Source organism: Bos indicus, chromosome 8 (genome assembly GCF_029378745.1).
Source record: "Bos indicus isolate NIAB-ARS_2022 breed Sahiwal x Tharparkar chromosome 8, NIAB-ARS_B.indTharparkar_mat_pri_1.0, whole genome shotgun sequence".
Taxonomy (NCBI): domain Eukaryota; kingdom Metazoa; phylum Chordata; class Mammalia; order Artiodactyla; family Bovidae; genus Bos; species Bos indicus.
In genome coordinates, this window is record NC_091767.1 from 38649861 (window position 1) to 38668068 (window position 18208).

Here is an 18208-nt window from a genome sequence, read left to right on the forward strand (position 1 = left end):
CTTCTCCCACTTTCAATCTTTCCCAGCATCAGGGTCTTTTCCAATGAATCAGTTCTTGGCATTAGGTAGCCAAAGTATTGGAGTTTCAGCTTACCATCAGTCCTTCCAATAATATTCAGGACTGATTTCCTTTAGGATGGACTGGTTGGATGTCCTTGCACTCCAACGGACTCTCAAGTGAATCCAACACCACAATTCAAAAGCATGAATTCTTCGGCGTGCTTCTTTCTTTATAGTCCAACTCTCACATCCATACATGACTATTGGAAAAACCTTAGCTTTGAATAGATGGATCTTTGTTGGCAAAGTAATGTCTCTGCTTTTTAATATGCTATCTAAGTTGGTCATAACTTTTTTTTCAAGGAGCAAGTGTCTTTTGATTTCATGGCTGCAGTCACCATCTATAGTGATTTTGGAACCCCCCAAAATAAAGTTTGTCACTGTTTCCATTGTTTCCCCATCTGTTTGCCATGAAGTGATGGGACCAGATGCATGATCTTAGTTTTCTGAATGTTGAGTTTTAAGCCAACTTTTTCACTCTCTTCTTTCACTTTTATTAACAGGCTCTTAGTTCTTCTTCGCTTTCTGCCATAAGGGTGGTGTCATCTGCATATCTGAGGTTATTGATATTTCTCTCGGAAATCTTGATTCCAGCTTGTGCTTCATCCAGCCTGGCATTTCACATGATGTATTCCGCATGTAAGTTAAGTAAGCAGAGTGATAATATACAGCCTTGACATACTCCTTCCCTGATTTGGAACCAGTCTGTTGTTCCATGTCCAGTTCTAATTGTTGCTTCCTGACCTACATACAGATTTCTCAGCAGGCAGGTCAGGTGGTCTGGTATTCCCATCTCTTTCACAATTTTCCACAGTTAGTTGTGATCCACACAATCAAAGGCTTTGGTGTAGTCAAATAAAGCAGAAGTAGATGTTCTTCTGAAACTCTCTTGCTTTTCCATGATCCAGCAAATGTTGGCAGTTTGATCTCTGGTTCGTCTGCCTTTTCAAAATCCAGCTTGAACATCTGGAAGTTCACCGTTCACGTACCTTTGAAGCCTGGCTTGGAGAATTTTGAGCATTACTTTGTTAGCTTGTGAGATGAGTGTAATTGTGCGACAGTTCGAACGTTGTTTGGTATTGCCTTTCTTTGGGATTGGAATGGAAACTGACCTTTTCCAGTCCTATGGCCACTGCTGAGTTTTCCAAATTTGCCGGCATATTGAATGCAGCACTTTCACAGAATCATCTTTTAGGATTTGAAATAGCTCAACTGGAATTCCATCACCTCCACTGGCTTTGTTCGTAGTGATGCTTCCTAAGACCCACTTGACTTCGCATTCCAGGATATCTGGCTCTAGGTGAGTGATCACACTATCTTGATTATCTGGGTCATGAAGATCTTTTTTGTATAGTTCTGTGTTTTCTTGCCACCTCCTCTTAATATCTTCTGCTTCTGGTAGGTCCATATCATTTCTGTCCTTTATTGAGCCCATCTTTACATGAAATGTTCCCTTAGTATCTCTAATTTTCTTGAAGAGATCTCTAGTCTTTCCCATTCTATTGTTTTCCTCTATTTCTTTGAATTGATCACCGAGGAAGGCTTTCTTATCTCTTCTTGCTATTCTTTGAACTCTGCATTCAGATGGATATATGTTTTCTTTTCTCCTTTGCCTTTAGCTTCTCTTCTTTTCACAGCTATTTGTAAGGCCTCCTCAGACAACCATTTTGCCTTTTTGCACTTCTTTTTCTTGGGGATGGTCTTGATCCTTACCTCCTGTACAATGTCACAAACCTCCGTCCATAGTTCTTCAGGCACTCTATCAGATCTAAGCCCTTGAATCTATTTGTCACTTCCACTGTATAATTGTAAGGGATTTGATTTAGGTCATACCTGAATGGTCTAGTGGTTTTCCTTACTTTCTTCAATTTAAGTCTGAATGTGGCAATAAGGAGTTGATGATCTGATCTACAATCAGCTCATGGTCTTGTTTTTGTTGACCGTATAGAGCTCCTCCATCTTTGGCTGCAAAGAATATAATTAATCTGATTTTGATACTGACTATCTGGTGATGTCCATGTATAGCGTCTTCTCTTGCATTGTTGGAAGAGGGTGTTTGCTATGACTAGTGCATTCTCTTGGCAAAACTCTGTTAGCCTTTGACCTGCTTCGTTTTGTACTCCAAGGCCAAATTTGCCTGTTACTCCAGGTATTTCTTGGCTTCCTACTTTTGCATTCCAGTCCCCTATAATGAAAAGGACATCTTTTTGGGGTGTTAGTTCTAAAAGGTCTTGTAGGTCTTCATAGAACCGTTCAACTTCAGCTTCTTCAGCATTACTGGTCGGGGCATAGACTCAGATTACTGTGATATTTGCCTTGGAAACAAACAGAGATCGTTCTGTCATTTTTGAGATTGCATCCAAGTCCTGCATTTTGGACTCTTTTGTTGACTGTGATGGCTACTCCATTTCTTCTCAGGGATTCTTGCCCACAGTAGTAGATATAATGGTCATCTGAGTTAAATTCACCCATTTCAGTTCATTTTAGTTCGCTGATTCCTAAAATGTTGATGTTCACTCTTGCCAGCTCCTGTTTGACCACTTCCAGTTTGCCTTAATCTATGGACCTAACATTTCAGGTTCCTATGCAATATTGCTCTTTACAGCATCAGACTTTACTTCCATCACCAGTCATATCCTCAACTGGATGGTGTTTTTGCTTTGGCTCTGTCTCTTCATTCTTTCTGGAGTTATTTCTCCACTCATCTCCAGTAGCATATTGGGTACCTACTGACCTGGGGAGTTCATCTTTCAGTGAACTCTCTTTTTGCCTTTTCATACTGTTCATGGGGTTCTCAAGGCAAGACTACTGAAATGGTTTGCCCTTCTCCAATGGACCACGTTTTGTCAGAACTCACCACCATGACCTGTCCGTCTTGGGTGGCCCTACACAATATGGCTCATAGTTTCATTGAGTTAGACAAAACTGTGGTCCATGTGATCAAATTGGTTAGTTTTCTGTGATTGTGATTTTTCAGTCTGCCTGCCCTCTGATGGAGAAGGATAAGAGGTTATGGAAGCTTCCTGATGGGAAAAACTGACTAAGGGGGAATCTGGTCTTGTTCTGATGGGCGGGGCCAGGCTCAGTAAATCTTTAATTCAATTTTCTGTGGATGGGTGGGGCTATTATTTACCTGGGGCCAAACTATGGTGTGGGCTTCTCTGGTGGCTCAGCCCCTTCCAAAGTGGCTCAGAAGGTAAAGCATCTGCCTGCAATGCAGGAGACCCGGGTTTGATACCTGGGTCAGGAAGATCCCCTGGAGAAAGAAATGGCAACCCACTCCAGTACTCTTGCGTGGAAAATTCCATGGATGGAGAAGCCTGGTCGGCTACAGTCCATGGATTGGCAAAAAGTTGGACTCGACTGAGCGACTTCACTTTACTTCAAACTATGGTAAAGGAAATAAAGATAATGGTGACCTCCTTCAAAAGGTCCCATGCACCCACTGCTACACTCAGTGCCTCCAACTCTGCAGCAGACCACCACCAAATTAGCATGTAAATCCTTTTTTACAAATAGTTAACATTTATCCATTGTTTCTATATGCTGATTATAATACTTTGCTAAGCACTCTGTATGCTCTTTGAAGAAGACTGGAAACACATGGAAAATTGTTAAAAAAATAAATACAAAATCACCTATCCCATCAGATATCACTTGTTAGTCTTCTTTATCTCATCTGTATATGTATCATTTACTCACACACAAAATGTTAGTACAAAATTTTAATTTACCATATGTAGTTTATGTATTTTGCCATATATTCTGCTTATCACTTACTAGATTTTATTTTGTTATTTGATTGTTATGTGTGTATATTGTTGCATGTCAGATTATAGGATAGCAACAGTAGGACCTTTTCATTTAGCAATGGTTTTGTTTTGCTTTGTTTTGTTTGACTCTGTAGTTTTTTCTTCTAAGGTTATTTTTTCATCATGTGGATTAGCCATCTTGTGCTTTGTCTGCTGAAGCTAAGTCGCTTCAGTCATGTCCGACTCTGTGCGACCCCATAGACGGCAGCCCACCAGGCTCCCCCGTCCCTGGGATTCTCCAGGCAAGAACACTGGAGTGGGTTGCCATTTCCTTCTCCAGTGCATGAAAGGGAAAAGTGAAAGTGAAGTTGCTCAGTCGTGTCCGACTCATAGCGACCCCATGGACTGCAGCCTACCAGGCTCCTCCGTCCATGGGATTTTCCAGGCAAGAGTACTGGAGTGGGGTGCCATCGCCTTCTCCGTATGCTTTGTTTGGCTACCAACAAAAAAAATGCAGACTGCTTTTCACTAAAAATTAGCATAACTTATTAAGAAATAGGCTGAAGCCATCAGTGATGGCATGATGAATTTGTGAAATTTATAATAAGAATATATATTAAAACTATTTTTAAATGTTTTCAGTCACACAAGTTAGTTCCTAATGTTTTCATTACTGTATAGCTATACTTTTAAACAATATGTGTGATTAATTTGCCAGTTTACAACAAGGAGTAGAGCAAACTGCCTTGGCTGCATTATGCCAGTAATGCCACTCTGTTTGAAAGGCTTTATCTATATTAAATTATTAATCCCCACAACTCTTGAAGTAATTAATGATTTACATAATGTATTTTACAAATGAAGAAATGAGACACAGGAAAATTAGTTTACCCAAACTAATTAGTGGCAGAACCTGGATTTGAATCTATTTAGCTCCAGAGCCCAGGTGCTTAATCACAATGCTTGCTGCTTAGGATCTAGAGCTGTAGAGATTGAGAGAAAGAAGCCTTTCTACCTGGAAGAGAAACTGAGAGAATAGGATCATAAGAGATTTCAGGGTGGAGGGAGCATTTAGATACTTGTGGTGAGATTGACAGTATGTGTTTGCAGTATAAATTATTAAAAACTATGCATATAAAGTGTAACTACTGTGATAATCTAAAGGAAATAGTATAACTGATGTACACTGACTTTGCTTAACAATTCAGTAGTGTTTGTTTTGTCAGTAGTTTATTAATTTAAAAAATAATATATACATCTTGGTGGCAAAAAATTAAATGGTAGGAGAAGTATTACAGTAAAAATATCTCCTCTTCATTTGCCTGGTCCCCTACTAAAATAGGTTAATACCATCACTAGTTTCTTGTATTCATTTGGATGTCTCAGGGTTTTTTTTTTTCTGTTTGTATGAAGTTTTACCATTTTTTTCTTATTGAGGTATAAATTGATTTATAATATTAGTTTCAGGTGTACAACATACTGATTGAAAAATTTTATATGTTATATTCATTTAAAGCTATTATAAAATATAAGCTATATTTCCTATGTTGTACAGTATATCCTTGCAGCTTATTTATTTTATACCTAGTAGTTGGCATCTATTTAATCCCCTACCCCTGTGATTGCCTCTCCCTACTTCCCTGTCTCCACTGGTAAATATTAGTTTGTTTTCTATATCTGTGAGTCTGCTTTTGTTTGTTTTATTCATTTGTTTTATTTTTTAGATTCCACATATAAGTGATATCACACAGTATTTGTCTTTCTCTGTGTGACTTATTTCACTAAGCATAATACCCTTCAGGTCCATCTGTGTTGTTGCACATGGTGAAATTTATTCTTTTTTATGGCTCAGTAGTATTCTGTTGTATATATTTTATACACATACACACAAACCACATGTTTTTTAATCCACTCATCTGTTGATGTTCTCTTAGGTTGCTGTCATATTTTGGCAATTGTAAATAATGCTACTATGAACGTTGAGATGTATCTTTTTAAATTAGTGTTTTCATTTTCTTTGAATATATACCCAGGAGTGGAATTGCTGGATCATGTGGTGGTTCTATTTTTAGTCTTTTGAGGACTCTCCATACTTGTGCCAATTGACATTCCCACCAACAGTAGGTAAGGGTTCCCTTTTCTCAGTATCCTTGCCAGTATTTGTTATTTATGGTCTTTTTGATAATAGCCATTGTGACAGGTATAAGATGATATCTCATTGTGATTTTGATTTCCATTTCTGATTAGCAATGTTGAACATCTTTTCATGTGCCTGTTGGTCATCTGTATGTGTTATTTGAAAAAATGTCTTATCAGGGCTTCCACCCATCTTTAAATTAGTATTGGTATTTTAATACTGAGCTGTATGAGCTGTTTGTACATTTTGTCTTTTTTGTTTTGTTTTGTTTGTATATTTTGGAGAGTAATATCTTGTTATTTGCATTGTTTGCAAATATTTTTTCCCAGTGTAGGTTGTCTTTTCACTTTATTGGTGGTTGTCTTTGTTGTGCAAAAGCTTTTAGTTTAGTAAGACATCGTTTTTAAGTTTTTGTTTTTGTTTCCTTTGCTTTAGAAAAGGAAATATTGCTATAGGAAAGGAAATATTTAAAAAAACATTATTATGAATTATGTCAGAGAGTGCTCTTATGTTTTCTTGTGGTAGTTTTATGGTTTTCCATTTTACGTTTAGTTTTTTAGTCCACTTTGAGTTTACTTTTGTATATAGTATAAGAAAATAACCTAATTTCATTATTTTACTCCATTTGTTGAAGAGACTCCCTTTCTCCATTACATAGTCTTGCCTCCTTTGTAACAGATTAATTACCATGGGGGGGCGGGTTGTATTCTATTCTATTGCATTTGTCTGTGTGTCTACTTTTATGCTAGTATTGTACTGTTTTCATTATTGTAGCTTTGTAGTAAAGTCAGGAAACCTGATACCTCCATCTGTCTTCTCTTCTCAAGATTGCTTTGTCTCTTCAGTGTCTTTTGTGTTTCCATACAAGTTTTCAAATTCTTTATTCTAGTTCTGTGAAAAATACTATTGGTATTTTGATAGGGATTGCATTGACTCTGTAGATTTTCTCAGGTAGAATAGTTATTTTAACAATATTAATTCTTCCATTCACTGAACATGGAGTATCTTTCCATCTGTTTATCATTTTTAGTTTCTTTCATTAGTCTTATAATGTACACTGTACCAAGTACAGATCTTTTATTTCCTTAGATTTATTCCTAGATATTTTTCCTAGATATTTTATTCTTTTTGCTTTGATGGTAAATGGGATTTTTTAAAAATTTCTCTTTCTGATAGTTAATTGTTCATGTATGGAAACTTAACAGATTCCTGTATATTAATTTTGTATTCTGCAGCTTTACTGAATTCATTGATAAGCTTTAGTAGTTTTTTGGTGGTATTTGTACAATTTTATACGTATAGTATCATGTCATATGCTAACAGTGACAGTTTTACTTCTTCCTTTCCAATTTTGATTTCTTTTCATTTTCTGGTTGCTGTGATAAGGATTTCCAATACTATGTTGAATAAAAGTTAGCCATTCCAAATTTTAGCATGTTCAAAACTGAACTTTAGGAACTTCTCTGGTGATCCAATAGCTAAGAATCGGTGCTCCCAGTGCAGGGGGTCTGGGTTCAATCCCTGGTCAGGGAACTAGATCCTGCATGCAGAAAGTAAAAAGGATCCTGAATGCCATAGTGAAGATCAAAGATCCTGAGTGCCACAGCTGAGACCGGGCACAGCCAAATAAATAAAGTATTGAAATAAAAAAGAAAAAAAAAAACACTTAGCTTTAGGTTTGTTTTTTTCTTCTAAGCCTATTCTTGCCTTCTGAGCAAATGATTCCACTGTCTGTCTGTGAAGTTGCTCTGACCAAAAAACTAGCTCCTTTTATTGATTCTTCCTTTTCACTTATTTCTCATTTTAAGTATGTCAACAATTCCTGAGTTTTCTTCCTCTGAAGTATATTTTAAATCTTGCCCATTTCTCTTCACTGTCTCCCCTTAAGTACAAACTATTATTTCTTGACTGGAATACTGCTATAGTTTGCTGATTTGTTTTTCCTGCTTCTGCTTTTTTCTCTTAGAGTTCATTTTCTACTCAGCAGCCAGGGTAGACCTAAAAAAAAAAAAAAATGTGCATTGGGAAGTCAGTACCTTGCATCAGGTTCTTCATTGGCACTGAGGCTATAGTGAGGAGTTTGGCTTACTGTTCTTTATATATCTGCCAAGCCATTTCTCACCTCACCTCACCTTTATAAAACTTGCTCTTTCTTTTACCTAGAACATTCTTATCCCCAAAGTTTTCTTCGGTTTTTTGGTTTGCTTTTTTTGTTTGTTTTGATCATGGCTGGTGGCTCCTGTCATTTCCTTGGAGAAATCATTCTTGACTGTCTTTCACAGAACTTATACTATCTTATAGTTAGGACTTATATGTATCTATTTGTTTACTCACTTTTTGTGTATCTTTTTACTGACATGTAAGCTCAGCAAGGAGGAATTTTGCCTGTAAGTGTTGATGCCAGCACCTAACTCAGTATCTGTGAGAACTTAGTATTGAAAAAAGAAATAAATAAATGAGTCTGATCAAGCATTGAGGTTGAAGTTGAGCTTTATTTTTTATCTCACATCCACTTATTTGTCACAGCATTATTTTTTTCCATTGCTTTGATATACCATTTTGTAATATTAATATATTTAAATATTTGGATCTACTTTTGAACTCTTTTCACTGTACTGTTGGTATGTTTTAACTCTTCATCTTTTGGCATTAAAATTCTTTATTACTGTGACTTTTAAAATCCATTTTAATATCTAATCAGATGAGTCCTCTGTCAAATGATTTTTTCTTAGTTCTCCAGAAATGAAATTTTTATATTCTTAATTTTACATAAGGTACTTTTTATATTTTTTTATAGTATTGTGGAATCAGCATTTGAACCACTCATTTTTTAGTCACTTGGCAGAAGAAATAAGTGAGAGATGGAGAGATTAGCTAAGATGACAGAATAGAAAGACCCCAAGCTCACCTCATCTCACAAGCACACCAAAATCATAACTATTTGCAGAATAGCCATCAATGAAAAAGACCGGAACCACAGTGAGATGGAGTTGAATGATTATTGTCAAAGATAGAGAAGTCTACAAGGAGGGAGAGATTTGGCTTGGGTTTTGAAGAAACAAGCTTACCAGATGTTGAGGGGAAGAAAGAACAGAGAAACTGGTGCAGAGGTGCAATACCAAGCAGCATATATGAATGGAAAAATCCAAGAGAGCAGTTAAGTACCTGTAAGACAAAGACCATTGTCTTCTGAATCCCCAGCTCCCAAAGCACAGCCTGGGACCCAGTAGTGTTCAATAAATGTTTATGGAGTAAATGAGAGACAGTACAGCTACAGAGTCCTGTAGCACATGCTAAACCTTGCAAAACCCAGAGGGCAGGGTAAAACAACTGAAGATTTTTTAAATCAGAAGAAAAATAAAATTCAGAAATGAAAGATTTAAATATTTGTCTTTAGTTATGTGACCCAGTGGAGGTGTTAGCTAACCCTCTGGTAATCGTTCTGCAAAATATATGTGTATCAAATCAATATATCATACACCTTAAACTTACAGAGTGGTTTATGTCAGTTATATCTCCATAAAGGAGGGGAAATAAAATGCTCATTTTTGCATTAAAAGTATATGAGAGAACAATAGGAATTACTAGTTTGTGGGGAGTAAGAATGATATTCTTCTCATTCTTGAAATGAACAATAGAGAAGTTGGTAGCATTACTTATTTTCTATAAACACCATGATATCCACTTTCTACATCTTCCTAATTTAAGTCTTCAGCTCTTGTCAGGGTCCTACATCTCTTTTTTATGATCTGTTATTTCAGGTAGGTAGAGGCAAGACTCATCCTAGCTTTCCCAGCTTTCTTCTTTGTGTCTTTGTCTCATCTGAAAGTATTCTGAATGTACAGTATCCCACTTTAAATCCTCATCAATACTTGGCAGATATTTAGAGGAGTTAGCCAAGAATAGGAAGCCAAAGTATCTGTCTGCCCACTTTGCAGACTTGTCACAGATTTAGTGTTTTGTAGGGAAAATGACATAACCAGTCTCTGAAAGATAGTGACCTAGGGAGCCCTCTGTTCTACCTGTACTAAGAACTCCTGACCGCTTCTGTGTGATAAGGAGTAGCTGTAAAGTTAGTAAAATGTTCAGCAGGGCAGCCTTAACTTACGGAAAATGCATATCAGAGCTATCAAGGTTGGTAAGGCACTTCCCAGTATTTTTCATATGTAAATAAAAACTTGACATTTACCTTTGTGCCTTCCTAAAATTAGAAAGGCAAAATCAAGAAACGGAAATTTATTCTAAGCAAAATGATTGGTTTTCAGTAGTGGTCTTTGGGGGAGGGGTGTTATTGTCAATTTTTTTGATGCCCGCTTCAGGTATGAGCAAAAATTCTCAGATATTTTTTAACTTACAAAGTTATTTCTAATTATTCCCTTATTGAAGTTGCCCTCTTGAATTTTACTGATGAATGTCTTCTTGCTTAATCCTTGGCTTTTACTTAGTACTTTCTCCATCTATCTGGAGGATTAAGTAGTTTAGATCACTTGATATTAAAATTTTTCTCTTTGTTGGTTATTGTGCTATTTCTTGTCTTAAGAATAGCTTATCTTTTGAATCTGCCTCTTCTTTTGCTATGTTTTTCTTTATAATTATGGATGATCCCTAATGTTACGCTTCTAGATCATGTCTCCCTATATTTGTTCCTTTGTGGAGAGATTGTTTTTTATGACTTTATTGCTAAGACTTCCACATCTATATCTTCGGCCTTTCCTTTTGTTTTAGTTTCCCTATTTCTGTCCATAAAACTTTCACAGCTGGTTGTGTAACTGTTATGTGAAAATGTTAAAAACTAAATGTGTTTCTAACCAGGTCTTCCCAGATTTCCTGTTTTTCTTTTCAACTCTCACTTTTTTTCCCCCGTGGTGTCACCATTGTTTCAACCTGATTATATGCAAACTGTCAGCATGTCCTTGCTGAATCCCTGTTGCTCAGTAAATATTTTGAATGAGTGAATTTGAATACTATGAATGAATATTTTTCTTGTTAATTAGTATTGCTTCTCCACTCTTGCCTATCTATCTAAAACTATTCTTTCTGCAAAGTGCAGGTTAAAGTCGACAGAAGAGTGTTGGATGGTATAGAGAAGTTGAGTGAATAACAAATGAAAAATTATCATTTGAATTACATAAGTAGGAGGTCATTTGGGAAGAGGAATTTCAGTGGAGTAGGTGTAGGCAAATGATAGTTTGAAATGTGAAAAGTGAAATGGACCAAGAGTTTAGATGTGGTACTTCTTGAGGGGAATGGTTTGTATTTAATAAAAACTTGGACATGTTTATATGCTAAAGGCAACTAGCATGGACAGGCTGAAAATGCAGGAAATAATTAACGAAATACAAATTCTGAAAACCTGCTGCTGGATTAGTTTTTCGTAAGCACTTTTTTCACTGCAACTTAAAATTCAGATAAATTTTGTTTGGATTCAGATAATTTTTATTTTTTGAGAAACAGAAAGTTAATGGAACTCTTTCTTTAAAACTACCATTTTCTCTGTGGAATAAGTAGTAAGCAAAGTCAGCTACTATGTGATAATGGATAGTGAGGTGAAGCTTTTGAATAATGGTGACATTTGAAGTTGCTGTAATGGAGAACCAAAGAGGGAGTTGACTTCCTTCAAAGAAGTCATCTTAGGTGAGTCCAGTTTAGGTTACAGTTAGACAGTAGACTACAAAGTGGTGATTTTTTTTTTTTTTTTTTCCTACCATCCTTAGAAGGAGAAGGAAATGGCAACCCACTCCAGTTTGCTTGCCTGGAGAATCCCAGGGACAGAGGAGCCTAGTGGGCTGCCGTCTATGGGGTTACACAGAGTTGGACACCACTGAAGCGACTTAGCAGCAGCAGCAGCAGCAGTCCTTAGTAGTGAAGGTATAGGAGTGAAGGACCTTTCAGCTGAGATGCAAGAGAGAGATAGGGTGCCTGAGACAGAAAGATACATTGGTCAAGGGAGATGAGATAAAAGAAGAGGTGAGTCATGGGACTTCCCTGGCAGTCCAGTAGTTAAGACTCTGCACTTCCACTGCAAGGGGTACAGGTTCTATCACTGGGGAGCTACGATCTCGCATGCTGCAGTGTGTGGCCAAAACAAAAACATGAAAAAGAGAGGTTTAGTCATATATGATGGATCAGTGGATCCCAACTAGTTATCTACATGAGGCTGAACTGTATTAGAGTAAATAGAGCAAATAAAGAACTCAAACAAGGAACTGGAAGGTTGGATAAAGAGGAGTTAAAAATGCACAGGGAATAAGAGTAACAACTGAGAATAGAAGAACAACGGAGAATAGAAAGTAAAGAAGATCAATTAGGAAACAGATTTAACAGTCTGTGAGAAATGTGTGTGTGTGTGGATGAAGATTTCTTTGTTCTGAAAACTGGGGTATCAGATATATACCTGCAATGAGAGAAGTGGTCTCCAAATTTTTATGGTCTGGGTCCTCAAGCAGAAAAAGTTTCCAAGTTTCCAATATGTATCCCAATTGTATGCATATTTATTTATAAATTATATATGGATTCGACTGTACAGTTGTGCTGTATATATTGTAAAACATTATATATAACACATTAAACTAGATAATTGAAATAAGAGATTAAGCATATTTTATTTTTAAAAAAAATAACAATATGAAGTTATTTTGGGTAGGATGTTTTGATATTTCATTAGTTTTAAAAAATCTTGTTGTAATCCTTGACTCTAGAACTATTTGAAAGGTTTGTTTTAAGAGTATTGGATGGTATAGAGAAGTTGAGTGAATAAGAAATGAAAAATTATCATTTGAATTACATAAGTAGGAGGTCATTTGGGAAGAGGAATTTCAGTGGAGTAGGTGTAGGCAAATGATAGTTTGAAATGTGAAAAGTGAAATGGGGTTCTTTTGGTACTTGATTTCAAAGACTGTTGTAGTTTGGAGTGGGTAGCCTATCCCTTCTCCAGGGGATCTTCTAGACCCAGGAATCGAACCAGGGTCTCCCACATTACAGGCAGATTCTTTACCAACTGAGCTATCAAGGAAGCTCATTTCAGAGTTCATAAAGATACACAAATACAGATGGAAAAAGTGCATGACAGGCTGGGCTAACTGCATAATGATGCTTATCTATCAGACAGGCAAAAGGTTTTGTTCAAATCCACCAAAAAAAGTTCTGCCTTCCCTAATATCGGTCAGTTGCTCTTGAAAACCAGTACTAAACTGATGTGCTGGATAGTCCTCATTCAGTTCAGTTCAGTTCAGTTGCTCAGTCGTGTCCGACTCTTTGCAACCCCATGAACTGGAGCACACCAGGCCTCCCTGTCCATCACCAACTCGAGGAGTTTACCCAAACCCATGTCCATTGAGTCGTTGATGCCATCCAACCATCTCATCCTCTGTCGTCCCCTTCTCCTCCTGCCCTCAATCTTTCCCAGCATCAGGGTCTTTTCAAATGAGTCAGCTCTTCGCACCAGGTGGCCAAAGTATTGGAGTTTCAGCTTCAACGTCAGCCCTACCAATGAACACCCAGGACTGATCTCCTTGCAGTCCAAGGGACTCTCAAGAGTCTTTTCCAACACCACAATTCAAAAGCATCAGTTCTTCGGCACTCAGCTTTCTTTATAGTCCAACTCTCACATCCATACATGACCACTGGAAAAACCATAGCCTTGACTAGACGGACCTTCGTTGGGAAAGTAATGTCTCTGCTTTTTAATATACCGTCTAGATTGGTCATAACTTTCCTTCCAAGGAGTAAGCTTCTTTTAATTTCCTGGCTGCAATCACCATCTGCAGTGATTTTGGAGCCCAGAAAAATAAAGTCTGACACTGTTTCCACTGTTTCCCCATCTATTTGCCATGAAGTGATGGGACCAGATGCCATGATCTTCGTTTTCTGAATGTTGAGCTTTAAGCCAACTTTTTCACTCTCCTCTTTTCACTTTCTTCTTTAGTTTTTCTTCACTGTCTGCCATAAGGGTGGTGTTATCTGCATATCTGAGGTTATTGATATTTCTCCCAGCAATCTTGATTCCAGTTTGTGCTTCATCCAGCCCAGTGTTTCTCATAATGTACTCTGCATATAAGTTAAATAAGTAGAGTGACAGTATACAGCCTTGACGTACTCCTTTTCCTATTTGGAACCAGTCTGTTGTTCCATGTCCAGTTCTAACTGTTGCTTCCTGACCTGCATACATTAGCCCCCTTCAAATCTAGTCTCTACCCTTGTTCACTATGCTTTGTGTCCTGGGAGGCTGATCTCTAAAGACTCCTTCAATTTGTCTGCCTTGTTCTCTGGTTTCTGATTGGATTCAGTGAATTGGAGGCACTGACAGAGAGACAGAAATATTTATCTAACAGCTTCTTTTTTGCTGTGTTGCAGGTTGTCAGTAGCTGTACATCATCATGTGTAGCTCTCTCCTACAATGGCAGCTTCTTGGTTCCAGTAACTACTCTCTCCCCTCCCTATTGAGTCTAGAGTGATAAAATGCTCTATGGCTGGTCCACGAGTGCTTCTCCATCCCTTCCTAGTTTCCCTGAAGCTTAGTTGCACATTTGTAAATAGATTCTTCATTAAACATCACCTCCTTTTGAGTATTCTCTCTTCCTTGTCAGGACCCTGAGGGCTGTATTACATTTAAAATTTTTTAAGTAAATGGGTTTAAAAGAAGTTGAAACTCTTCATTGAGAATATTTTTAAGCAGATTAGATGATTCTGTTTCCAACTTTTAAGTATACAGATAAAAATTTTATAGGTGTCACTTTTACATTGTTTTAGTAACATAAAGTCGTGTAATAGTGGAAACCTTTCCAAATATCTGTATTTAGTAGAGGGTCAGTGTTAGTCCATATGTTAACATTAAGTAAAACTTAATGTCAGCCCGTTTCCATCTTAATATTTATTTTAGTAATTTTAAACAAAATTGCACCTCTGAATTCTGATATTTGGGATGTATCAACACCACAGAAAAGACCTTTCACGCTTTGTGAGTGGGCAAAAAAGGATAACTATAAAAGTCAATGAATCAACTATAATTGTTGCTTAGCTTTTATTTACAGTTAGCAGTCTGTTATTTTCAAACTACTGCCAGACTGATTTCATAGAATAATTTTCCTAGTAGGAAGGAAAAAGCTTCAATTTTAGAAAAGGGGAGTTATTTTTTGTGTAACTTGAATGTTGATTAATTATCTGACAGTTCTTATTTGTAAGACTTATTTGTGAGACTTATTTTCATCTTATTTTATTGCCTTTTATTCTCTGATGAATGAAAATGAAAACTACTAGTTAGTAAGAGATGTTTGATCAAGATTCTTTTACTGTGAACAACAGAATAGATGACTGGAATTTTTCAACTCTATGTGTGTAAATTTAAAATAAAATATAGTTCGGCTTGTATCCTTTCAAATGCCATGTATAAATAGTATTTGAGGCTCTGAAGGTAATGGCCATTAACAAAACAAAGTCCTTATCCTCCTGGAGCTTTCATTCTGGTAAGAAGATGAATAATTACCAAGTAAATAGATAATTATATCATGTAGTATATGATGAGTAGCATGAAGAAAAAAAAACTGGAGTAAGGGAATAGAGAATGACAGGGAATCTGTTGCTGGTTGTGGTGGTCAAGAAAGCCCTCTAAGATATGGTAACATTTTAATAGAGATTTGAATGAAGTGATAATGCCTAGCCATACAAATATCTAAGGGGAAAGTGCCTTACAGGAGAGAGATCCAGTGCAAAGCAAATGTTGGTGTGACTGAGAATCATAAGGAGACATTTGTGACCAGAACACAAAAAGCTAAAGGCAGAGTCATAGAAGATAGTGTCTGCAGAGGTAAATGAGAACCATATCATACTAGCTCTCGTAGGTCATCGAAACTTAGTGTTGTATTTTAAGTATAACTGGAAGGCTTTAGAGGAGACAGAGCAGGGCATTGACTTAATCTAATTACCTTTTTAAAAGGATTACTTGGTTTGTTGCCTAAAGGATAGACTGTAGAGAAATCTGAGTAGAAGCCAGGAGATTGTCACAAAGAGACTGCAATAATCTATGTAAGAGTTTGAACACGTACACAAACACATACTACTAGATGCCATATGTATGTTTACATATGCATATACTTGTATATAATTCCTTTGGGTTAAAAAAATATGTTTTGTCCAGAAACTGCTTTTTTATATTCAGCAATGTAGTAAGGACATCTTTTATAGTGAGTACATACAGATTTACCTATTGCTGTTAATAGATGATGATATTGTGTGGTGTGATGTGCGTGCTCAGTCATTTCCGACTTTTTGTGACCCCATGGACTGTAGTCTACCAGGCTCCTCTGTCCATGAAATTTTCCAGGCAAGAATACTGGAGTGGGTTGCCATTTCCTTCTCCAGTGTGATGTACGTGACTTTATTTGATCTCTTACTGGAAGATGTTTGTTTCCACATTGTTCTTTTTGAATAACAAACAATATTTTGTGTGTGTATTATTGCTCACAGTAGTGGATATATGTCTGTAGGCCAAATTCCTAGAAGCATGATTGGTCAAAGGATATGTGCACATTAAATCTTAATAATTATTACCGAAGTGACGTCCGAGAAGGCTGTGACAGTTTTACATACCCACTCACGTTGGATAAGAATTTTTTCCTTAGACCCTTTTATCTTTACGTATTGATACAAGACAAACAGTTTTCTTTGTATTTGAATTATGAATGATAAATATAAAAGCTTATAAATTCTTATTTCTGATGAGTATAAAGGATATTAATTTCTCTTTGTTCTGAGAAAATAATGTTTAAAAAGTAATTTGAAACTTCATTGTCTCTACTTAAATGACTGAAGTTAAAGGGTAAAATTTAGTTTCTGACTTGTTTACATGACAGTTTAAGCATATGACTTAATGTTTCTCTTAACTCTTCTCCCCCATGCTCCATGCCCTGTGACTTCTGACGTGTCTTCATGTTTTAGTGTAATATTGTCCATGAATGTCCTTTTCCATTAGTATTGATAAGGAGATAAATAAAATTATAGAACTAGTCAGTCTATCAGTGTGAACACTCTACTAAAATGAACCCGGATATACCCATTCAGTATCTGTTATTACCAGTTTATTTTCCTTGGGCCCACATTCCTTACTCCCAGCCCAATTAACTATTATACAGATGTATGCTATTGAGCTTAAAAGATCACAGCCTGAAATAGTATGGATAGATTAGCTCAAGTTCTTTAGCAACACTGGAAAACCAATTTAAAAGTTTATGCCCTGCCAAAAGCTGAATTAATTAAAATGTTATCTCCTGATAGTAAACAAAACATGTAACGGTGCCACAGTAGACCTTTGCAGACATGCTATTCAAGGGCCCTAAATGGCCTGAGAGTAAGACAAAAGTTATTCTAACTTAGAGTAATAAACCACTGTGAATATAGTTCAAGATGTACAGGAGTTTATTTCATGACATAAAATCTTGTTTTGGTGATCCTTTAGCTTATTTTGTATTAAAGAAAGCTGTGCCTGTAGGATAGTAGGGAAATACAACTACAGAGTCAACTTCTATTCTAATTGATATACATTCCTTTCCAGCATAATGAATGCTTGGTTTTAAGATTGATTTGATTTTACCATTGTAGAAACAACCTGTACAAAGCTTTCAGAGGCTCTGGCATGTTTTGCAAAGGTACAACAGCAGTTATTTTCCCTAATGCTTTTCACAATTAACTCATAAATTCAGAAGTCAGTTTTTGGTCTAGGCTTAAAAATTCATAAGATTAATGTTTCTTTAGTGTAAATAGTTTTTATTCAATTATGGGTAATTAATCAAACTGCTGAGAAACTTTTTCATCATTATCTTTAAGCGTTAGGTTAGTATTGTATTACTAAATATAGGGTAAGGGAGATATTTATGGTGATGTTGAAGAAGAACTCTAGATTAAGTTCTTTATATAGTTTAGTCAGAAAGTTTCTAAATTTACAATTATATATCATAATGCTTACCACTTAATATTTATATATTATAATGCTTCATTTGTTTATAATTACTTCAACATGTTTATGTATCATAAATTTTCTCTCCCAAAACGTTTTTTATTATATACTTTCCCATACCAATGATAAGTAGTATGAAATCTATAAAGAGATGTAAACGTGTGCTACATTTAATTTTACAAATTTTTTTCATTAAAGAGATCTTTAATTCTTAATTTAGTGCTTCAGTTTTATATTTTTTAATGTAGGGAAGACACTATCACTTAGACTGATTTTATGACATGAGTAAGGAAAATTAGAAATTATGTAGCA

General features: G+C 36.3%; 1 protein-coding gene across 5 annotated transcripts in view; it reads left to right on the plus strand.

Moving 5' to 3' along the window:
* BRD10 (bromodomain containing 10) overlaps nt 1-18208 on the plus strand; it is a 110355-nt gene that overhangs the window by 17337 nt on the left and 74810 nt on the right. The window contains exon 1 of one of the 5 annotated variants that reach the window (XM_070794210.1): nt 7095-17588. The exons of the other annotated variants lie outside the window; for them this stretch is intronic. The gene's annotated coding sequence lies outside the window, so the exon portion shown is untranslated. Of the gene's footprint in view, nt 1-7094; nt 17589-18208 lie in introns of those variants that run through there. 5 annotated transcript variants of the gene reach the window in all.